Here is a 23,510-nt window from a genome sequence, read left to right as displayed (position 1 = left end):
GGGGACTGTTGTGGGGTGGGGGGAGGGGGGAGGGACAGCATTAGGAGATACACCTAATGCTAAATGACGAGTTAATGGGTGCAGGAAATCAACATGGCACATGGATACATATGTAACAAACCTGCACATTGTGCACATGTACCCTAAAACCCTAAAGTATAATTTAAAAAAAAAAAAAAAAAAATTTTAACTAGTCAGGCATGGTGGTGCACACCTATGGTCCCAAATACTTGGCAAGCTGAGGCAAGAAGAATACTTGAGCCCAGGAGATCCAGGCTGCAGTGAGCTGTGTTCACACCACTGCACTATGCTTGGGCAACAGAGTGAGACTCTGCCTCAAGAAATAAACAAATGAATAAAGTTAAAGTTATGCTGGGTAAGTAAGTTCCTGAGATCTGCTGTATGACAAAGTACCTATAGTTAAGGTATTGTGCACTTAAAATTTTGTTGGCTATCCATTTGCAGAAAATTGAATCTAGACCCCTTTCTCACACCTTATACAAAATTAACTCAAGATACACTAAAGATTTAAATGTAAAACCCAAAACTATAAAAACCCTAGAAGAAAATCTAGGCAGTACCATTCATGACACAGTCATGGGCAAAGATTTTATGATGAAATTGCCAAAAGCAATTGTTAACAAAAGCAAAAATTTACAATTGGTATCTAAGCAAACTAAAGAGCTATTGCAAAGCAAAAGAAACTATCATCAGAGTGAACAGGCAACCTACAGAGTGGGGAAAAAACATTTTACAACCTATCCATCTGACAAAGGTCTAATATCCAGAATCACAAGGAACTCAAACAAATTTACAAGATAAAAACAAACAACTCCATCAAAAAGTGGGCAAAGGACATGAACAGACACTTCTCAAAAGACGACGTTCATGCAGCCAACAAACATATGAAAAAAATCTCATCATTTGTCATTAGAGAAATGCAAATCAAAACCACAATGAGATACTATCTCACACCAGTTAGAACAGCCAGCTCTGCCTCCCGGGTTCATGCCATTCTCCTGCCTCAGCCTCCCGAGTAGCTGGGACTACAGGCACCTGCCACCAGGCCCAGCTAATTTTTTGTATTTTTAGTAGAGCTGGGGTTTCACTGTGTTAGCCCGGATGGTCTCGATCTCCTGACCTTGTGATCCACCCACCTCGGCCTCCCAAAGTGCTGGGATTACAGGCGTGAGCCACCACGCCCGGCCACAATTATATGCAGTTTTTTAAATACCAGTTATACCTCAATAAAGCTGGAAAAAATAAAGTCACAAGGTAACGTATCAAAAGGTAATAGAATGTTAAGTGGCACTGACATTAATAAAAAGGGATCATTTGTTTGCAAAAGTAATAACTCTTTTATCCAAAGCCATGACCTAAATAACCTATCATGCATTCACTGCCTACTGGATTTTTTTCTGAACATGCTTGATTGCATGATTACAATTTAAAAATGGCAAATTGAGCATACGTCCTCATTATCTGTGAATAAACTGTCAAGTTGGTTGACTGACAAAAAAGAGAATTCCACCCCAGTACAATGAAATGACATATATTTATGTCAAGAACTCTAAAGAACTCCAAGTTTATTTCAAGTTTTATCTATAAAAATAAAAAGAGGCTGGGCATGGTGGCTCACACTTGTAATCCCAGCACTTTGGGGGGCCGAGGTGGATGGATCACGAGGTCAGGAGTTAGAGACCGGCCCGGCTAAGACGGTAAAACCCCGTCTCTACTAAAAACACAAAAATTAGCAGGGCATGGTGGCCAGTGCCTGTAATTTCAGCTACTCGGGAGGCTGAGGCAGGAGAATCGCTTGAACCCAGGAGGTGGAGGTTATAGTGAGCCGAGATGGCACCACTCCACTCTAACCTGGGCAACAGAGCAAGACTCCGTCTCAAAAAATAATAATAAAAAGAGTAGGTGGGCACAGTGGCTCACATCTATAGTCCTAGCACTTTGGGAACCCAAGGCAGGTAGATCAGGAGTTTGAGACCAGCCTGGCCAACAGGGTGAAACCCTGTCTCTACTAAAAATATAAAAATTAGCTGAGTGTTGTGGTGCATGCCTGTAATCCCAGCTACTCAGGAGGCTGAGGCATGAGAATCACTTGAACCCAAGAGGCAGAGGCTACATTGAGTGGAGAATGTGCCACTGCCCACTGCACTCCAGCCTGGACAACAGAGCAAGACTGTGCCTCAATAAATTAATTAATTAATTAAAAAGTGTAATTTATCCCCATTATAGTAAATAGGTTAGTCAATTGAGCTAAAAATATTATATAATTACTGAATTCAAATTTTCAAAGAAAAATTCAGCAATGGATATCTTTATATAAACAGACAAAAATATACACTACTTCTAATTAATGTTTCAAGATAGTAATCATTTTTTCTCCAAAACTTTGAAACTCTATAAGGAACTCTATAGCTAAAATTCCAAGAACATAATTTCCATCAGATATAATTGTCTAAGACATATCTCTACCGAGATTAATCAGAGAGATAAATTGAAAAGAAGTGGGCAAATGCAGATGGTTTAAAATATCCACCAAACCCAAGAAGTGAATTCTACACCCACATGAAAAAATCTCATTTCAAATACAAAATTGAAAAGCTTAGATCAGTGCATTTAAAGGACTCACCACACCTGCAGGCTTACGACAGTCACCTGCTCACTGCTTACTGGCTTCTGACCGTCAATGACAAAGTCGGCAGAAGCATCCCAAAGCCCCCTTTCCCTCCCTGCAGGAAGGCTGCTGTAAAGAGGAAGCTGGAGATGTTTCTCGAAGCCAGGCAGCCAGTGAGAAAGGCACGAAGCACTTGGCAAATGCTGTGCCTAGCAAGTTACATGTCATTATCTCAATTCTTTCAATGTCACCCATGAAATACTAGCTACAATCACTCTCTATATTTCACATTGGAGAGACGGAGGCTTAGATGGGTCAAATACTTTATCAAAGGTCTCACAGAACAAAATCAAATGCAATTCTGATTCCAAAGTCCACTTTCTTAACTACAACACTGTATAGCCTAAATATGATGGCCTCCACCATAGAAAATTATCACTTGAATATCAACTGCCTAATTCAGGCTACTCATACATCTTCTTTTGTGAAACAGTGTATCTCACATTAAAGAGAATGATCCATCTTTTGAGACAATTATCTATCTTTTTTAAAAAGAAAAATATAAGTCTAAATCTAAAAATCTCTGTTGATTTTGAAGTGTGTGTATTGAGGATAATGTTTGTTCCAAATATAAACTTTGGTTACTCTTATATGCTATAGAACTACTTATTTATTAAATTATTTAGTTATGATTTAAACTCATCAACAATATCCACATCTAATTAACAATTCTAAACAGCTCTATAGTAATAATCTTGCTAAATATTTGTTTTCTCCACGCTATTTTTTAAATTATCTTAATTTAGAGTTTTGAGTATCATACTGGAATTTAGAAAACTAGGTAGCCCTCTTTAGCTCCATTACTTAATTCCTTCTAAAATATGAGGTACATCAATTTAAATGTCCCGCACATTGAGAAACGTAACAGGCAAAATAAGTAGACCGTATGTGTGATTAAATTCTAAGTAATATTATTTTATTGTGAATTCAAGAACTTATGTGACCTTAATTTCCAAGGTAAAATAAATTTGCCTAAGTTCAGTGGGAAAAAAAAGAAGACACTTGCTGATATGGTTTGACTGTGTCCCCACCCAAATCTCATCTTGTAGTTCCCATAACCCCCATGTGTCATGGGAGGGATCCAGTGGGAGGTAATTTAATCATGGGGGCAATTACCCTCATGCTATTCTTATGATAGTGAATTCTCACAAGAGCTGATGGCTTTATAAGGGGCCTTTCCCCTCTAGCTCAGCACTTCTCCTTGCTGCCACCATGTGAAGAAGGAGGTGTTTGCTTTCCCTTCCACCATCATTTTAAGTTTCCTGAGGCCTCCCAGCCATGCTGAACTATAAGTCAATTAAACCTCTTTCATTTGTAAATTATCCAGTCTCAGGTATGTCTTTATTAGTAGCATGAGAACAGACTAATACACTTGCATACTTTCCTATTTGCATAGTTGGTTTACTACCCACTTTAAGTTTTCCTCAAATGCTCCCTGGTCCTTCTTGTGACAGCATGATGGAAATTCCAGAGATAGCCCATGCTGGCCACCAAATACAAACAGCGAGGATGTTTTGTGGATGCAAGAAACCTGGTCTTGGCAATAGTCACAATCCTGAGTTTGACTTTAATTCTGATTATCGATGTCTTCACGAAGATAGTGGCACTGGTCGACCATGACCTACCTACTTCCATGACTCTGGTTGTTCACCTCAGTGATGAGTTTCTCTACAAAACTTTTGGGTTTACATTCTAGAATTGGAAGAAATGACAGGGATCATCTCTATATACCAAGCTGCTTATTTTATAAATGAAAAATTGAGATTGGAGGATATAATTTGCCAAAGGTCACTCTATTTATAGCTTCAATTTTTGGTGCTAAGATTGCTGGAATAACATGAGAAGTAAGCTGAGTAGAAGAGGATAAGTGCAGCTTCTGGAGAAGCTCAAATTTGAGAATGTCTAGATTAAAAAGCAGGTCAGTTGGGTGAGTTTTAATTCTGGTTCCACTCATTTCTAATCTTGGGGAATTCACTTAAATTCATGAATCTCCCTTTTCTACTCTACAAGATAAGCTATCAAAGACTCTCAGAATCTCCAATAACCTTGAGCAAATGAGGAAGGTAAAATGTGTATTCCTGATTGTTGAATAGAGAACAAAATTTGTGATAACCCCAAGACTGGAAGTGTTAGAATATAATAATAACTAACTTTTATTGATCATTTACTATTTTCTAAATATGGTGGTAGATGCTCTACATGCATTTTTTTATTTAATCATCTCAACTTTGAGATAGATTCTAATATTATGTTGATGTTGCAGGGGAGGAATGGAGACTTAGGTTAAGTAACTGATTCAAGGTTTCTACCTATTAAGTGGGGCAATAAGGATTTTAGCCCAGGTTGTCTAACTCTAAAGCAATGCTTTAAATACTGCACTGCCCTTTGGATAACTCATTTTGCTGGCATGTTTCTCAACGAGTCACTTTTCTGGACTTCTTTCTCTGAGAACAAACACGCTTCTCCATGACTCCTGATAAAATCCAATTCCTAGCTCTGCAGGCAGCCATTCACTCCATTTCCGTTCCCACTGGCATCTGTAAATTAGCCTCTGGTAATTATCTGCGTGGGAAGCAGCCAGCAGCGCAGAGAACATTGTAACTGTTGGTCAGCTTCCAACGTGGGAATTCAGCATTCCTGAGTCATAAATCAACTGACCATGGCCCAACTTGAGGATGTGTTTGCTCATGCTTTAAAAATAGGCTTAAATTCCATAGTGGTGGGCAAATACACCTTTTGATATTTACCTGAAATACTAAATCCTCCATACAAAAGAAAGAACAGGTGTTCACACCTTGCCCTCAAAGACAATTGATTCCCACTCTGTTTGACCAGATGGTGAGTACAATTTGGGAGCATCTGTCCCCTCTTGAGAGTGTCTTGTCTTTAGTTCCAGAAGTCATATTCCGGGACCAGAAATGCTGCCTTAGAAATAGCTTTAAGTAATTCAAAAGTTAAGGTTTAGGCGTGATAGCAAGAGAATAACTTACTCCCTAAGAGGTCTAAAATTTCACAGAGTTCTATTTTGTTACATCACTGGACACTGGAACACTTTTTTCATAGTGTTTCATTTTAGAGGAACTGAAGCACATGGGGAAGATGAAACTAGAACTACCCAAAAGAATAAGGAATTTTGGGCTTACATCAGGTGTGTCTGCAAACTACAGTATGTGGGCCAATCTGCCTGCTGCCTGTGTTAGTAAATAAAGATTTATTAGAACTCAGCCACATCCACTTGTTGGTGTATTGTCTATGGCTACTTTCATAGGACACAGCAGAGTTGAGTAGTTACGGCACAGATTGTATAATACGTAAAGTCTAAAATATTTATTATATGGCCCTTTACAGAAAAAGTTTGCTGACCACTGGCTTAAGGCATGGAGAATGGGAAAGTTCAATGTACTTACTTTTTTGGAAGATTTTATAAGATTGTTTTATGATTTTATCTTTAAAGGAAAAAGCAGAAGTACTCAGATCAGGTTACCCATTGTATCTCATTTAAGAAACTGCAAACTAGATATCTGGAGACTACATATTGAACTGGGCCAGCAGGAGGAAAGGGGAGAATATCAGCTGTTCTAAATGGCTTTAGTTCTATTAGCAGATGGTCACAGTGCCACTCCCATAACAAGGAACAAAACTTCAAACTCTACCATTAAAACACTCAATACTCTGTTAGAGGTATCCCACAATATCAAGCTGTACTTATTGACATAAGAAGGGAAGAGAAAGAAAGAAAGGGTGCCAGACATATGGAAGACACATCTGAGGGCACTGAAGATGTATTTATCTCATCGCAATGTCTAGGCCTGGCCATGTAATTCTCTTTAAAAGTATGTGGAAATGGGCCAAGAAGAACCTAAACAAACAGGTCTTGCTGGGTGTTCCCCTCAGTAGTATATTAGTATTAGATGATACCCTTTCTGTCTAATCACATTTCTACATGGCTGTCTATATATTGCTGAACCTAACAATAAACATGGACAATTTTTAAAAATAGAACTGCCATATTATCTAGCAATGCCACTACTGGGTATTTATCCAAAGGAAAACAAATCAGTATATCAAAAGAATAGCTGCACTCCCATGCTTATCCCAACACTATTCACAATAGCAAATATATGGAATCAACGAACAGATAAGGAAAATATGGTATGTGTACACAATTAAACATTATTCTGCCATAAAAAAATAAAATCATATCATTTGCAGTAACATGGATGAAACTGACGGTAATTAAGTGAAATAATCCAGGCACAGAAGGACGTATATTACATGTTCTCACTTATACGTGGGAGCTGAAAGAAAGTTGATCTCATGGAGATAGAAAATAGAAAGATACCAGAGGCTAGGAAGGGTTTGTGGCTGGGATTGAAGAGACTAGTTAGTGGGTGCAAACACATAGCTAGATAGAAGAAATAAGCTCCAATATTCTATAGCAGAGTACAGTGACTACAGTTAGCAACCGTGTATTGTATATTTCAAAGTAGCTAGAATAGAGGACTTGAGATGTTATGTTACCAACATATAGAAATGATAAATACTCAAGGTGATGGACACTCCAAATACCCTCACTTGGTCACTACACATTCTATGCATGTAGCAAATACTCACATGTAGCCCATCAATATGTAAAATACTTTGCATCATTTTTTTTTCAAATGGACACTTTTCTGTGTCTCTTTGGGTTTTCATTCTGAAGGCTCCCATGTCATGTAAAACTATGACCAAGTAAATTTGTATGCCTTTTTTTCTTTCCTATTAAAAACTGTGAAACAAAATAAGAAATCATGTAAAATAAGTCTTCTCTGAGGGCTGAGACCAGACCCTAAAAGAACAAAAAACATGATTGATTCTTTGGTCTAAGCAGGAGATGAAGAACAGACTTAAAGAGACAGCACTTAAAATAAATAAGCCGGATCCTAAAATCAAAGACGATTATAGTTTTCTGCTGAGAATCTAGTCTTCAACATTTATATTTCAAAATACCTCAGTCTCTTTTATTCCTGAATGATCTTGGGATTCCACTGAGAAAGTAGCAACTTAAATTAGATTGGCAGGCGATTAAGGAAATGACCGAATTAATTTTTACCTTCAAAACAGTATCCCATTGTGAATAGTGCCGCAATAAACATACGTGTGCATGTGTCTTTATAGCAACATGATTTATAATCCTTTGGGTATATACCCAGTAATGGGATTGCTGGGTCAAATGGTATTTCTAGTTCTAGATCCCTGAGGAATCACCACACTGACTTCCACAATGGTTGAACTAGTTTACAGTCCCACCAACAGTGTGAAAGTGTTCCTATTTCTCCACATCCTCTCCAGCACCTGTTGTTTCCTCACCAAAGACTTGGAACCAAGCCAAATGTCCAACAATGATAGACTGGATTAAGAAAATGTGGCACATATACACCATGGAATACTATGCAGCCATAAAAATGATGAGTTCATGTCCTTTGTAAGGACATGGATGAAGCTGGAAACCATCATTCTCAGCAAACTATCACAAGGACAAAAAACCAAACACCACATGTTCTCACTCATAGGTGGGAATTGAACAATGAGAACACATGGACACAGGAAGGGGAACATCACACACCAGGGACTATTGTGGGGTGGGGGGAGGGATAGCATTAGGAGATATACCTAATGTTAAATGACAAGTTAATGGGTGCAGCACACCAACATGGCACATGTATACATATGTAACTAACCTGCACGTTGTGCACATGTACCCTGAAACTTAAAGTATAATAAAAAAAAAGGAAAAAACAGTATCCCAGAAATTCTCAAATTTAAAAATTTACTGAAGCACAAATTGGTACTGCATGTAGACTTGGTGAACTGAAATTAGTCCTTTAGGCAATGAATGAGCATATCTGACAGCCCAGTGCTCCCATCCCAAAGTAGCTTGTTAGTTCTCAGTTCACCTTCTACATAAAGCAACATTGAAAAACCGATTATAAAAATAGTTCTCCAAGGAAAGCCACTTGCTAGTGCTAGTAGAGAAAAAAAAAAGTAAAGAAGGCTAAGAAAATGATAGCTTTCTAAAGCCATAAAATAGAAAGCTATTGGCTACATGCTATATTGTGATAGTCATGAATGTGTGCATTTCAAAGTACTATTAGCCATATCCCATGCTCATGTCAAATGAGTTATCAGGACAGGGAGCGGTATAAAGAAGTCCAGTTGTGGTACTGTATCCTCTGGGACTTGTAGTGTATCATATATACATTGGCCCAAAATATCAATTAATTTAGCAGTGGGTTTCAAATGCCTCCTTAGTAGAGGAGGACCATATTCATGAATGTTAGATTCTAGAAGTGAATGTAACCATAAACCAAGTGCAGAGAGTAGGGGCAAGTACAATCTTCACATACTGTTATATTGTGATACAGTGATTTTGAAGATTCAGCATATTTGACAGTCAATAGTAAAGAAAAACTAGTGTGGAGGCTTTAGGTAATAATATTGCAAGACAGTGAAAGATATGGTCCTTCTGGAAGATCAAATGAAGAGCGAATACCTGGAAGTTATCTACTACAGCATCCAACAGGAAACTTCAGAGAACTATTTGGCATTCTCAGTAAAACGTATTTTTGAATTTTCTACTATAAAATAACAGAGTACTGCTATCTGGAGAGAACAAGCCAGAATAAGAAATTTAAAATGTGATGAAAATGGTAAAAATTTGTAAAAAAAAAAAAAAAAAAATAGATGAAATGAAAATGAAAAATGTAATGAGACACAGATGAATATGCAGGAGTTTAGGATTCTACTCTGAGAATTCACAGGGGCATACATGTCTGCTCATCAGTTTTCATTATTTTTATTATTTGCAAGTCTTTGGATGGAAATATGTATGCATTTTTAGGATATAAGCCAGTCACTGGGTTATAAAGTATATGCACATTCGATGTTAGTAAATACTGTCAAACAATTTCCAAAGTGGCTGTACTAATTTGCATTCCCATCAGCAGTGTATGAGAGAGTTCCAATTACCCCCATCCTTGACAACACTTGACTTTTACAGTAGCTACTTTTTCAAAACTAGAATTGGGATGTGTGTGTGTGTGTGTGTGTGTGTGTGTGTGTGTGTGTGTGTGTGTATTTGTATCAATTTCTGGTTTTAATTTGCATTTCTCTGATACCTAGTAAATGTGACCAACATTTTATATGTTTCCCACCCCTTGGATATACTTTTTTGGGTTCTTTTATCCATTTTCTACTGGACATTCTACCTTTTTCTTATTAACTTGTAGGAGTTTTTTTTTTTTTTTTTTTTGAGACGGAGTCTCGCTCTGTTGCCCAGGCTGGAGTGCAGTGGCGCAATCTCGGCTCACTGCAAGCTCCATCTCCCGGGTTCACGCCATTCTCCTGCCTCAGCCTCCCGAGTAGCTGGGGGCTGTAGGTGCCTGCTACCACACCCAGCTAATTTTTTTGTATTTTTATTAGAGACAGGGTTTCATCCTGGTCTTGATCTCCTGACCTCGTGATCCGCCCTCCTCGGCCTCCCAAAGTGCTGGGATTACAAGCATGAGCCACCGCGCCCGGCCGTAGGAGTTCTTTATATATTATGAATACAGGTCCCATTCTGAAGCTTGCCTTTTCATTTTAATAATTTTAATGAACACAGTAATTTATCAATTTCCCCTTATAATTGGATCTTTTTGTGTACTATTTTGAATACTATTTAAGAAATTTCTGCCTAGATTTCTTAGGCAATTGTTTAGATGTTTTCCCCCTCCCAGATGAAAACTGTCTCTATTTTTTTCTAAGAGCTTTATTGTTTTACTTTGCCTATCAAGATCTATGATTCATCTGCAATTTATTTTTGTGCATCAAGAGTCAAGAGACACTTTTCTATATTGATATCCAGTTGAACCAACACTATTAACAATGAAAAACCTTTGACCATCAATATGGTCACCAATCAAATGACCACATATGTGAGTCATCATTGACATTTGTGTGATGTTGAATCTTCTTATCTACTGGTTCTGACCTAAAGCTAATTCTGGTGAATCTAGAACACTTAGTGCAATCTTCAGATCACAGTGGAAGTTCATGGAAGCCACGTGACAAAAGGAGTTACAACCTAAGTCCACCGCATGGTTGGCCCAATGGGATGCTGAACCTATGCTTCAGATATTTTTTTAGTTTCTGTGTATATGGTTGGAATAAACAATCAGCAGCTGACAAACATCCACATTGGCTTCCTAATATATTAAGAATTATGCAAAGAAGAGCCAGTGTATCTCCCTCTCCCTACCAAAATATTAAATCAAAAGTAATATATCTTTATGGAAAATTCTGAATTTAATTCTACCATAAATAATTTCAAAGATACAGATTGATGACTCCTGTCATACCACCATTTGAATCACCATTTGGTCTATGCAAGAAGACAACTGGAGTTTGGGAAGTAGCATTAAATCATTGATAACTAGGTGATAATTTTAATTGGAGTTGCTCTTCCAGATGTGGTCTCTTTATTGGGATCAAATCACAGTATTAAAAAAAAAAAAAAGCAACAAAACCCCTATTACTTAGTGGCAGATATTGTCCTGGTAAATGCTTTTTTTATATCCCCTGAAACAAAATTACCAGAAATATTTTGGGTTTTACTTTTTAAAATTCATTTTTAACTGAGAAATAATAATTGTACATATTCATGGGGTACATAGTGATGTTTTGGTACATATATGGTGATCAGATCAGGGTAATTAGTATATCCATCTCATTTATCATTTTAAAAAAAAAAAAAAAACTTTTTTTAACCTTTTAAGTTCAGGGGTACATGTGCAGATTTGTTGCATAGGTAAGCTTGTGTCATGGGGTTTGTTGTAGAGATTATTTCATCACCCAGGTATTAAGCCTAGTACTCATTAGTTATTTTTCCTGATCCTCTCCTTTGTCCCAACCTCCACCCTCCAATAGACCCCAGTGTGTATTGTTCCCCAATGTGTGTCCATGTGGTCTCATCATTTAGCTCCCACTTATAAGTAAGAACATATCATATTTGGCTTTCTGTTCCTGCATTACTTTGCTGAGGATAATGCCCTCTGGCTCCTTTCATGTCCCTGCAAATGTCATGATCTCATTATTTTTCATGGCTGCACAGTATTCCATGGTGCATATGTACCACATTTTCTTCATCTAGTCTATCATTGATGGGCATTTAGGTTGATTCCATGTCTTAGCTCTTAGCATTTTTTTTCATTTGGTAAGGTCAGAAGCACAACTTTTCAAAAATTTGACACAATGGTATCTCACCTCTCCAAAACCAAAGGCTTCAACTTCCCACGTGACATTGCACTGATCTACTGTATCCTGCTAAATGAACCTGATAAGCAGGATGTAGCAGACACCAAGATGCATGCCAACAGATGAAAAACAAATTCTTGAAGAATCGCCACACTGTCTTCCACAATGGTTGAACTAGTTTGCAGTCCCACCAACAGTGTAAAATTGTTCCTATTTCTCTACATCCTCTCCAGCACCTGTTGTTTCCTGACTTTTTAATGATTGCCATTCTAACTGGTGTGAGATGGCATCTCATTATGGTTTTGATTTGCATTTCTCTGATGGCCAGTGATGGTGAGCATTTCTTCATGTCTGTTGGCTGCATAAATGTCTCGAGAAGTGTCTGTTCATATCCTTTGCCCACTTTTTGATGGGGTTGTTTGATTTTTTTCTCGTAAATTTGTTGAAGTTCTTTGTAGATTCTGGATATTAGCCCTTTGCCAGATGGTTTGATTGTAAAAATAACCATCATTCTGAGCAAACTATCACAAGGACAGAAAACCGAACACCACATGTTCTCATTCATAGGTGGGAATTGAACAATGAGGGCACTTGGACACAGGGTGGGGAACATCACACACCAGGGCCTGTAATGGGGTGGGGGGAGGGGGGAGGGGGGAGGGATAGCATTAGGAGATATAACTCATGTAAGTGACGAGTTAATAGGTGCAGCACACCAACATGGCACGGGTATACATATGTAACAAAACTGCACGTTGTGCACATGTACCCTAGAACTTAAATTTAAAAAAAAAAGAAAAAGAAAAACAAATTCCATGTAGAGGCTGGGTCAGTAAAGTTTCTATGGACTCCAATGGTCTGAGTCATACTAGAATATCCCTTTCAACATGAAAGGCAATTTGCTGCACATTAATCTCACCAACAGAGTATTGATCGATTTTGTGGCCCACTTTAAGAAAAACATGTACCATACTTGGGTGTGATATGCTGACCTATTTATTGAGCATTCTAAAAGACTGTCAAACATGAGTGGGCTCAGAGCAAGAGAAGGCCTGTTGTTCGTTGTTCGTTGCAGAGCATGCAACTCTGCCACTTGAACTTTATGACCCAGCAAAGTCAGCAGTTCTCAGATGTGCACAATTAGAATACTGTGTAAAAATTGTAGCAATCCCCAGTAGAGTACTACTAGAGGATTTTGCTGTAATTATTCTTTTGATTAAAACTTTTTGGTGGCTAGTGGACCTTGTAGAGTCAATGCTTCAACATGGGACACCCAATGAACATACAAGTGGAGTTATCTATCCTGGACTGGGTATTAGCTGATCCCCTAAGCCATAAGTCTAGGGTGCCCAGCCAAGACCCCATAATCAAGTGGAAGAGGTAAATATATGAAATTGAATTCAAATAGATGTTAAGGCACAAAATATGAGTTTGCTTTCTATTTCCAGTGTGCATACTCATACTGCAATGTACTGTTGCCAACAACACGGGGTACATAGTGATGTTTTGATACATATAATGTCAAAACATAAGGAGGGCTCTACATTAAGTTGATTGAGAAGGAAAATACTATTTCCTGCTTTACCAGCTAGCTCTGGATTATATGAGAGTAAATCAGAATTTCCAACTTTGTTGTTGTTGCCCACTTTATTCAGAAAAAAAAAAATGGTTTGAGGTGTGTCTCTTTCTCATTTCTTTGGAAATAGCTAATAGTTTGTCCATATATATATATATATATATATATGCTAAAAAGCTAATAGAGGAATACCTGATTAACACAAAACAAAAGGACATAAGACAGATAAGACAAATAGAAGAATAGCAAAGTGATGGAACTAAATATAACTGTATCAGTAATCACATCAAATGTAAATGGTCTAGACATCCCTAAAGACAGATTAATTTTAAAAAGGAAGACCTGCCTACTGTCTACAGGAAACACACTTCAAATACAAAGACATAAATTGAGTGTAAAAGGATAGAATATCATACAAACACTAATCAAAAGAAAGCCAAAATGGCTATATTAATTTCAGAAAAAATAAACTTTAAGACAAGGAATATTATTAGGTCCAAAAAGGAAATTTTATAATGATAAAAGGGTTAATAAATCAGGGAAATATAACAAATGTAAAGGTATATGCCCCTAAAAGCTTTAATATACATGAAATGAATAAAATGAAAAAAGGGATAAATGGAAAATTCAAAACATTATTTTTAATATACCTCTTATAGTAATTGATCAAATGACTGAGCAAAATGTCATGAAAGATAAAAGATTTGAAAAACACTATCCACCACTTTAATTTAGTACTATAAAAGTCTTAAAAGTACACATTTTGATCAAATAATTACATTCCTAGGAATGTAAAGAATCAGAAATATGAACAAACCTGTAACACAAAATATCCATCTAACTTCATTTCTAATGGTAAGACATAGATATAACCTAAATTTCTTATTTTTGTTTCTTAGAGATGGGGGTCTCACTATATTATCCAAGCTGGACCAGAAGTCCTGGACTCAAGTGATGCTCCCAGAGGTATCAGCCGCTCGAGTAGCTGGGTCCACAGGTGTATACCAGTGTGCCTGGCTCTAAATTTTTAATAACACTGAATTTTAGGTACTGCAAATGATCATATGTATATACAAACACTAAAAATGTTTATGATAATATGTTAACCTAAGTATTTTATGTAATACTGTCTGAGAAAAAGATAAATTTTTAACAATAGTCATAGGCAGGTAGTGGGGAGGTAAGGGAACTTTGGCCTTCTGTAGTTTATATTTCTACAATGTTAAAATTTCAAAATTAAATCTATATTACTTTTTTAATTAGAAAAAAGTATTAAGAAAAAGCAGAATGTGAAATTGAATACGCAGTAGAATTAACTATGTAAAGCTTAGCTATGAATACATAGAGAATATGATCCCTTCCCTTAAGAGACTTAGAACTGTAGGGGCAGCTGAGAGATACTCAGGTATAGAGTGATTACAGCTGCCATGAAAGTACATGATGTGGCACCTGTCTGAGACTGGGATGGGAGCGGGTGAGCAGTATGTGGGAGGCTTTGGAGAAACAATCTTTACGGAAAAGCTAAGACAGAGAAAGTTACTCATTTGACCCATCTGCAGCATTTGGCTGCTAACAATTTCCTTCTTAATTTCAAACACTCCTGGTTTCATCTTACATGTCTGACCACTTCTCTGTCTCTTTGATTTGCTCATCTTTTTCTACCTGCCTTTAAATCTTGAAGTTCCTCAAAACTTGGTGTGGGAGATTCCAAAAATGGCTACAATGCTAAATTGTAAATAATAGAGATGCTGAGGAAACTGAGATGGCATGGGAGGAGCCTAGAGACAGCATACAATTCTTTCCCCTCGTTACAATTTTGAAGTTCTAGTTTGGTTTTTTTTTGGTTTTTTTTTTGTTTTTTTTTTGAGATGGAGTCTCACTCTGTTGCCCCAGCTGGAATGCAATTTGTTATCACAACAATATGCAAACAGGCCAGGCATGGTGGCTCACACCTGTAATCCCAGCACTTTGGGAGGCCAAGGCGGGCAGATTACCTGAGGTCAGGAGTTCAAGACCAGACTGGCCAACATGGTGAAACCCCCGTCTCTACTAAAAATACAAAAATTAGCCACGCTTGGTGGCAGGTGCCTGTAATTTCAGCTACTCAGGAAGCTGAGGCAGGAGAATCGCTTGAACCTAGGAGGCAGAGGTTGCAGTGAGCCAAGATCGCCCCACTGCACTCCAGCCTGGGAGAAAGAGCCAGACTCCATCTCAAAAAAAAAAAAAAATTTTTAAGAAATCAAATAATATAAAACTAATCATGAAAAGAGGCATCTCTCCTCTACCCGTCTGTAGCCTTCTTCTCCTCCACCATCCTCCCAGTGTAGTTCTAGCCCAGCTGTAAACTAAATCATGATAGAGTGTTTCCATCATTGGGAGTGCATTAAGAAAGGTCTTTCTTGTCCTGTTTTCTGGATTTTGGAAAAATTATTAATGCCTCTTGCTTTTTTTTTTCTAATTAGAAAGTCTCAGGGTCTCCCACACATTGTAAATCCTTGTCAAAACTATTTTCTGTGTGGTCAAATGCATCAGATAATCTACGTTTCTAAAACCACACCCTCTCCATTTTAAATTCTCTGTAGTTAGAGAATGATTTCTGACTCCTGAGGCAGGCAAGCGTGGTTGGTTGGCTTCTCAGTGGGGAGGTGGGCACGGGGGATGGCGTCAGAAAGTATGACAGAAACTTTCAGGTAACCCCCTCTGCTTTTAGTCCCATGACTTAACCTCATCCTCCATGGAGCCTGCTGCTACTAAATCCCGAAAAGGTCTCAATTCTCATCAGCAGCGCTGGGTTTCCATCTTCCTCTGTTCTGCTTTCAATCTTAGAAAAATGTGTTTACATCTCTTGTCCATTATTGCCTCTTCTCTTTCTCTAAAATCTTATGGTTTAACTTATTTTACTGTCAATTTAGTGAGAATTGGGAAGGGCAGAAAGAGGAATGTCTTCAGTCCATCATTGAACAGCACTCCTATTCTTACCTTTTTAATCAACTTGTACCAAAGTTACCTTTTCTTCTGTACAATTCCTTTCTCAGCTACCCATGTACCTGTGTGTGCCCCTCTCCTAACCCATGTAGTCAAGTTCCCACTTCCCTTCTTTCCTCACCTGGCCGATCTTGATCTCCTATTAACCTTTTCCTGTGGAATAATGTCCTGGACATCAGATGCAGACAAGAAGAAACAAAAGAAACTTGAGAATATTTTGAATACGGTTGTTGTTCTCTGAGAAGTCATCTGGCTCCTTCCCTCAAGGAGAGGCCACTTCCCTAACTCAATGTTCTCAGGAAAAAGTTAGCCTTGGTAGCTCACCCATCAGCCCTTCATCATGCACGGCTCCCAGGTCACAATGAGGTCCAGCCAGCTGACCTGCAATGCATTCTCATTCCTGGAATGTTGACGTCTCCCTGGTAACAATTTCCATGGGTTCTCACGTCTTTTTATGTTGCCATTTAACAGAGTATTGAAAGCTGCAAACTTTTCTGGAATTCTTACTGAAATTACTTTCATTTGGGGACATTATACTAATCCCATTATATAGCAGGCTCAAATTTCTAAAAGGGTCCTTGGGCACACGTACTACGAAATACCCACATGTATGCCCATCTTCTCTATCTATACTCACTCCTCGGGTGCCCTCATCCCATTTATGCTTTTACATGCCATCTCTATGCTGCTGGCGCACACATTTATTTCTAAAGTCCTGGCCTCAACATGTATATTTGACTGTCCACTCTACTTTTCTACTTGGTTTTCTAATATGTATCACCTAACATAATCAAAACCAAGCTGTCAGTGCAGCAAACTTTAGCTCTGGTAATCTTTTCATTATTAGATTATAAATGATTTTTTAAAGTTCTTTTATCTGTATATATCACCAGCATCTGACTGAGAAATTGACTGTATTTTGGTTTCTTAGTCGTGGACTCATCAGGTATCCATCTCATCAAGGTATCTACCTTAGGGCTGTTTTGAAGGTCTGGGCTTTTATGATCCCGTGGTAGATCTAAGGGACTTTTGTTTAAAACAAAAAAACACCAACAACAACAAAAGCAGATTTTCTGAGGCATGGTTGAAAATAGAAAAGGCTGCCGGGTATGGTGGCTCATGCCTCTAATCCCAGCACTTTAGGAGGCCGAGGCAGGCAGATTACCTGAGGCCAGGAGTTCAAGACCAGCCTGGCCAACGTGGTGAAACCCTGTCTCTACAAAACATACAAAAATTAACCGGGCATGATGGCACATGCCTGTAATCCCAGCTACTTGAGAGGCTGAGGCAGGAGAATCACTTGAGCCTGGGAGGTGGAGGCTGCAGTGATCTGAGATCACACCACTGCACTCCAGCCTGAGTCACAGAGCAAGACTCTGTCAAAAAAAAAAAAAAAAGAAAAGAAAAGAAAATAGAGAATGCTTAAAGAGTCGACATGGGATGTGGAGGTGGAAGGATGGGAGGAAAAATGGTGAGTTCCTCAAGGGGTGTACATGCCCCCAACACTTGGAGATAAACAAAATATATTTAACCACTTACATTAATTCTAAATATATATTTAAATATTAATATTAATTTCATTTAACATTGTAACAAACAATAAAAGTTCTAAGTATAATTTTAAATGGCTGTTCTGTATGGATCTAATACAATTTACCTTCATCATTTCCTGTTCAGTGGATATTTAACTTGTTTCTATTTTTCACAGTTATGAATGATGCTATATATTTTGTGGAAATCTGCATTTTGGATTATTTCCTTAGGATAGATTCTGAGAACTGGAAGTGCCAAATCAGACAATATTAACAGTTTGAGAGTTTTCAATATATACAATCAAAGTGTCATACAAGCATGTAATTACAATTTAAACAAGTATGCTCAAGCATTAGACATTTGCTGTTTGATAACTGCATACTTAAAACAGTATATCATTGTTTTATTTTACATTCATCTGATTATTTTGTTGCCAGGGGACAAGGTCTCACTCTAGCACCCAGATTGTAGTGCAGTGGTGCAATCAGGGCTCACTGCAGCCTGGACCTCCCAGGCTTAGGCTGTTCTGCTGCCTCAGCCTCCTGAGCAGCTCAAACGACAGGGGCGTGCCACCATGTAGTTTTTTATTTTTTTGTGGAAATGGGGTCTCGCTATTTTGACTACGCTGGTCACAAACTCCTGGGCTCAAGTGATCCTCCTGCCTCAGCTTCCCAAAGGGCTGGGATTACAGTCATGAGTCACCATTTGAGAGTAAAATTTTTAATGTTTCTTGGGTAATTCTCTGAATTGTTCACAACTTTTTCTCTTTTACTGAACTTGAGTCTCAATATATTTTTATTGATCTGTGTGATTTATTTATATACTAAACATGATATTTCCTTAGAGAGCTGTTAAAAATACTTTCCTTCTTTGTTATTGGTTTTTTACTTTGTATTGTTTTGTTTTCAATTTTTAAGTCAAAACAATTTTTTTAATTTTCTTTAGGTAAGAAATCAAATCAACCTGTCTTCTCTTTCATTGCCTTTGGGCTAAATATCCTGTCCAATCTCTGGATCAGAAGACTATTCATTTTTATTTACATTTTGTTGTTTTTAAATGCAGTCTTTTGATCCATCAGAAAATAGGTGAGCATTTAGTAAAATAATTCTAAACAGACTGTTTTCTAATTACTTTATAAGTAATCATTAAATAATACTACCCTTTATTACTTATGTTATGTCATTTATCAGATATTACATTTTATTTGTATCAAATTCTTCTTCTGAATTATCTATTTTTTACTTATTTGCCAGTACTCTACAAATATAATTGCTATGCTTTATAATAAGTAATAAATATTTTCAGTACAATCCAGTAAGCTTGTTTCTGCCTCATTATACTTTTTCAGCATTTTCTTAATGTTGTTATATTTTACCTGTTTATTCTTCTAAGTGATACTAAAAAAAAAATTGGCAATTTCCAAAAGCAAAAAGAAATCCCATTTAATTTTTATAGTAATTACATTAAAACTTAGTTAATTTGGGAAGAATTGACATTTCCACATTAATCATGCTTCTCTTCAGAAATATTTCACATGTCTACATCATTCAAATTATTTTCTGTCTCTCAGATAAATCTCATCATTTTCTCCATAAAGATTCACAGGTTTCGTTTTAGTGTTATTCATAGACATTTTCTTTTTTTTATTGCTAATACAAACAATCTTTTTTTTATTGTAACTGCTAACTGGTTACTGCCACAGAAATTAGCCACAATAATTTTAACCACAAAAACTTAAGTATTAGCAAATGCTCATTCATGTAAAAGAGAACAAAAATCTCTGTAAAATCCTCATTATGCATCTAACTTCAAGAGTTGTAATTTTCTGGTGAATCCTCTAAAATAAACTTATATGCCCCAAGGTAATTAAATAAGTTGATCTGTTCAATTATTTAAGCAATAAACTTTTGGATAAAGTATACTACTTACTAATATCACCATTATTAGTTAAAATGGTTGACCTGGGATCATAATTTTTGCCAATGATCAGATCACAGAGCCAGTTGTGTACTGAGATTTCTCCTAGTCTGTGATAATAAAGCCATGCAATCTGCATGAGGAAGAATGCTTAACTTTTTCTCCTCTCTAATGGGGACATGTAGGGAAGAGGGCAGGTGTCCCCCTTGTTTGAAGGTGGTGCAGTCTCTAAGAGACATGTGCCATACAGAAGAAAGGCCAGAATGTGTCCTTTTTGTAAGGGCACATTTCCCATGAAAATGAATTAATCTGGGCAGACTGTCAATGACTGTCAGTGATTACATGTGACAGAATTTCAACTCAACCCAGCTTACGGCAAAAAAAAAAAGCAATTTATTTACTCAAATCACTGGGAAGCCCAACAGGAGACCAGGCACACTCAGGGTCTTCCTCTCCCTCATGGCTTCATCTGCCTCCTTTTTCCTTTTGGTTCTGCTTGTCTACGCTTCTTCCTTATTGGCTTCACTCTCCAGTGGAGATAAGTACAGTTTATCTCTAACCCTGAAACTCATGTGTCTTCCCACATATTTGCCATGTGTATTAGTCTGTTCTCATGCTGCTAATAAAGATATACCCAAGACTGGGTAATTTATAAAAGAAAGAGGTTTAATGGACTCACAGTTTCACATGGCTGGAGAGGCCTCACAATCATGGCAGAAGGCAAAGGAGAAGCAAAGTCACGTCTTACATGGGAGCAGGCAAGAGGGCTTGTGTGGGGGAACTCCCATTTATAAAACCATCAGATCTTGTGAGACTTATTCACTACTAGGAGAACAGTATGAGGGGAACTGCCCCCATGATTCAGTTATCTCCACCTGGCCCCACCCTTGACACGTGTGGATTATTACAATTCAAAGTGGTATTTGGGTGGGGACACAGCTAGACTATATTACCATGTACTTCTCATTTTCTCTGGTTAACATATCATTAATACAATAGACTAATATGAAGTTCTGAACAATGTCCAGATAATCCAAGTCCCTTCAGACTGCATTACAACAGAGGGAAAGACAGCACAGTCCAGACGAAAGACCATAAATGCATACTGTGGTTCAATCCACAAAAATTAAAACTGGTTCTCAACTTTCTTCTTGATAATGAAAGAATACATTCACCATACTGATAGCTGTAGACCATTTATCCAACACTATGTTAATGTGTTCTAGCAAAAGTATATTCAGGCATTGCAACCACAAATGATGCTACTATGTGATTACATTTGTGGTAGTCCACCATCATCTACCAGAAATTATTTGGTTTTTGTAAGATTAAAACTGGTGAACTAAACGGAAATGTGATGGGATGACCACTTCTACCTTTTTTAAGTCTTTGCATAGAGGTGTTAATCTCTGGAATATACCTAGCTTGCAGTATTTTTTTCACTTACTCTCTTGACCATGAAGTACGACAGTTTCTAAGGCTTCCAGTTGGCCTCTCCATATAACCTCTCCTCTTAACCCAAAGGCCAAGAAACCAATATGCGAATGCTACCAACTTCCACATATGTCCATTCTAAGAAGACTTTTCTTCTTTTCTAATATAATCACTGAAGGCTAGAAATTCCACTCTAAGCATTACATCTTACAATTTTGATGTTGTAGTTTTATTACCATTCCATTTGAAACATTTCCTAAATTGCCTTGTAATTTCATTTGAAAAGCATGGATTCCTTCGAAGTGTGCCCATTCTAATTAATTATTTTGGAAAAGGGGAAATGACTACTGAGTGGGTTTGTGGGTCCTTTTTGAGCTGGACTTGGCCAAGACTCCATTCATTACCTAAGATCCCATATGCCATCATTCTGAGAGACATAATAATGCTTTTGGTCCCCAGATATCAGTGTCAGCTTGGATCCTGTGTCCAAGAGTCTTCAAAATGTTGAGATATTCTGCTTTACACAGGGTGGGGTTTTCCCAGTGCAGCACTACCTGAGTAAAGAGCCACCAGCTTTTTGGAAAAGAACTTGGAAACTAATTAATGCATACACCTGCATGGCACTTCTGCATGCTCCCTCACAGGAAAGACTTTCTCCTGCAGTCAGTGTCTGGGAAGTGACTCCATCCAAAAACTGGGCAAGAATAGTGACTTTTTTTTTTTTTTTTTTTTTTTTGAGACAGAGTCTCACTCTGTCACCCAGGCTGGAGTGCAGTGGCACGATCTCAGCTCACTGGAAGCTCCGCCTCCTGGGCTCAGGTCATTCTCCTGCCTCAGCCTCCCGAGTAGCTGAGACTACAGGCACACGCCACCATGCCCAGCTAATTTTTGTATTTTTAGTGGAGATGAGGTTTCACCATGTTGGCCAGGATGGTCTCAAATTCCTGACCTTGTGATATGCCCACCTTGGCTTTCCAAAGTGCTAGAATTATAGGCGTGAGGCACCGCGCCCAGCCCCTGATCATTCATCCTGATTTCTTTTGCTTATATATTAACAAATGAAGCAATACTCTTATCAATGGCCATATCTCTTTACTATAGTAACATGATGTGCTATTAAACATTTCCATAACTTTCCGAAGTTCAAAGGCTGCCTGGCTACCATTCCAAGCCTGCTACTTATTGAAAGGTGAAGCCACCTGGACTTCCTGAGTGGAGTGGGGACTTGGAAAACTTTTCTGTCTTACAAGGGGATTGTAAAATGCACCAGTCAGAGCTCTGTAGTTAGCAAGAGGTTTGTAAAATGCACCAATCAGTGCTCTGTAAAAATGCACCAATCAACACTCTGTGGCTAGCTAGAGGTTTGTAAAATGGACCAATCAGCAGGACATGGGCGAGGACAAATAAGGGAATAAAAAGCTGGCCACCCCAGCCAGCAGTGGCCACCCCAGCCAGGCCACCAGCTCAGGTTCCCTTTCACGCTGTGGAAGTTTTGTTCTTTCGTTCTTCACAATAAATCTTGCTGCTGCTCACTCTTTGGGTCCATCCCATCTTTAACAGCTGTAACACTCACCACAAAGGTCCACAGATCCATTCCTGAAGTCAGCGAGACCACGAACCCACCGGAAGGAACCAACTCCAGACACATTATTACAATAATTGCACCCATTTTGCTTTCAATGGGTAAGCAGTGCCACCTGGCCTCCATCACAAAGGACAGTTCTGTAGCAGCATCTCCTGCTATCAATTCCGACCTACAAAGCCCTCAACAGAGGCCATAGCTGATCCTGTGATGAATTCTGTGATCTGGACCTTGGATGAGTCTTCGGGGTTGTCCTAGATTAAGGCAAGTTGGCCATGCCTTTGTACCCCTGAATTGACGAGTCATTGACTGCAGACTGCACAAACATCCCCAGGAGAAAGTGTAACTTTCGGTGGAGCAGCTCCCTTCAGCCCACAACTCCCAGAAAGAGAGGGAGCTGGGAGCTGTGACCAGCCAGCATTCCCAGCAGCTGGGAAAATGAGGGCCCTGGTACAGACGCGGGAGATCTGAAACTGCATGCCAGCATTCACGACAGCGGCATACATTTGAGGAACGGTCAA

The 23,510-nt window shown here is 38.3% G+C and overlaps 1 long non-coding RNA gene and 1 pseudogene across 3 annotated transcripts in view; one reads left to right on the top strand and one right to left on the bottom strand.

Annotated features, from left to right (window-relative positions):
* LOC131382308 (uncharacterized) overlaps positions 1–16,804 on the bottom strand; it is a 207,170-nt gene extending 190,366 nt beyond the window's left edge. For all 3 annotated transcript variants that reach the window (XR_009211679.1, XR_009211677.1, XR_009211678.1), the window contains exon 1: positions 16,645–16,804. This is a non-coding gene — a long non-coding RNA (uncharacterized LOC131382308). The remainder of the gene's footprint in view (positions 1–16,644) is intronic.
* Positions 16,805–17,958: 1,154 nt separating this feature from the next.
* Positions 17,959–23,510, top strand: part of LOC116461772 (BTB/POZ domain-containing protein KCTD9-like) — a 54,335-nt pseudogene continuing 48,783 nt past the window's right edge.

Source organism: Hylobates moloch, unplaced genomic scaffold, assembly GCF_009828535.3.
Source record: "Hylobates moloch isolate HMO894 unplaced genomic scaffold, HMol_V3 SCAFFOLD_22, whole genome shotgun sequence".
NCBI classification, from domain to species: Eukaryota; Metazoa; Chordata; class Mammalia; order Primates; family Hylobatidae; genus Hylobates; species Hylobates moloch.
This window is presented reverse-complemented; position numbering and strand designations above follow the sequence as displayed.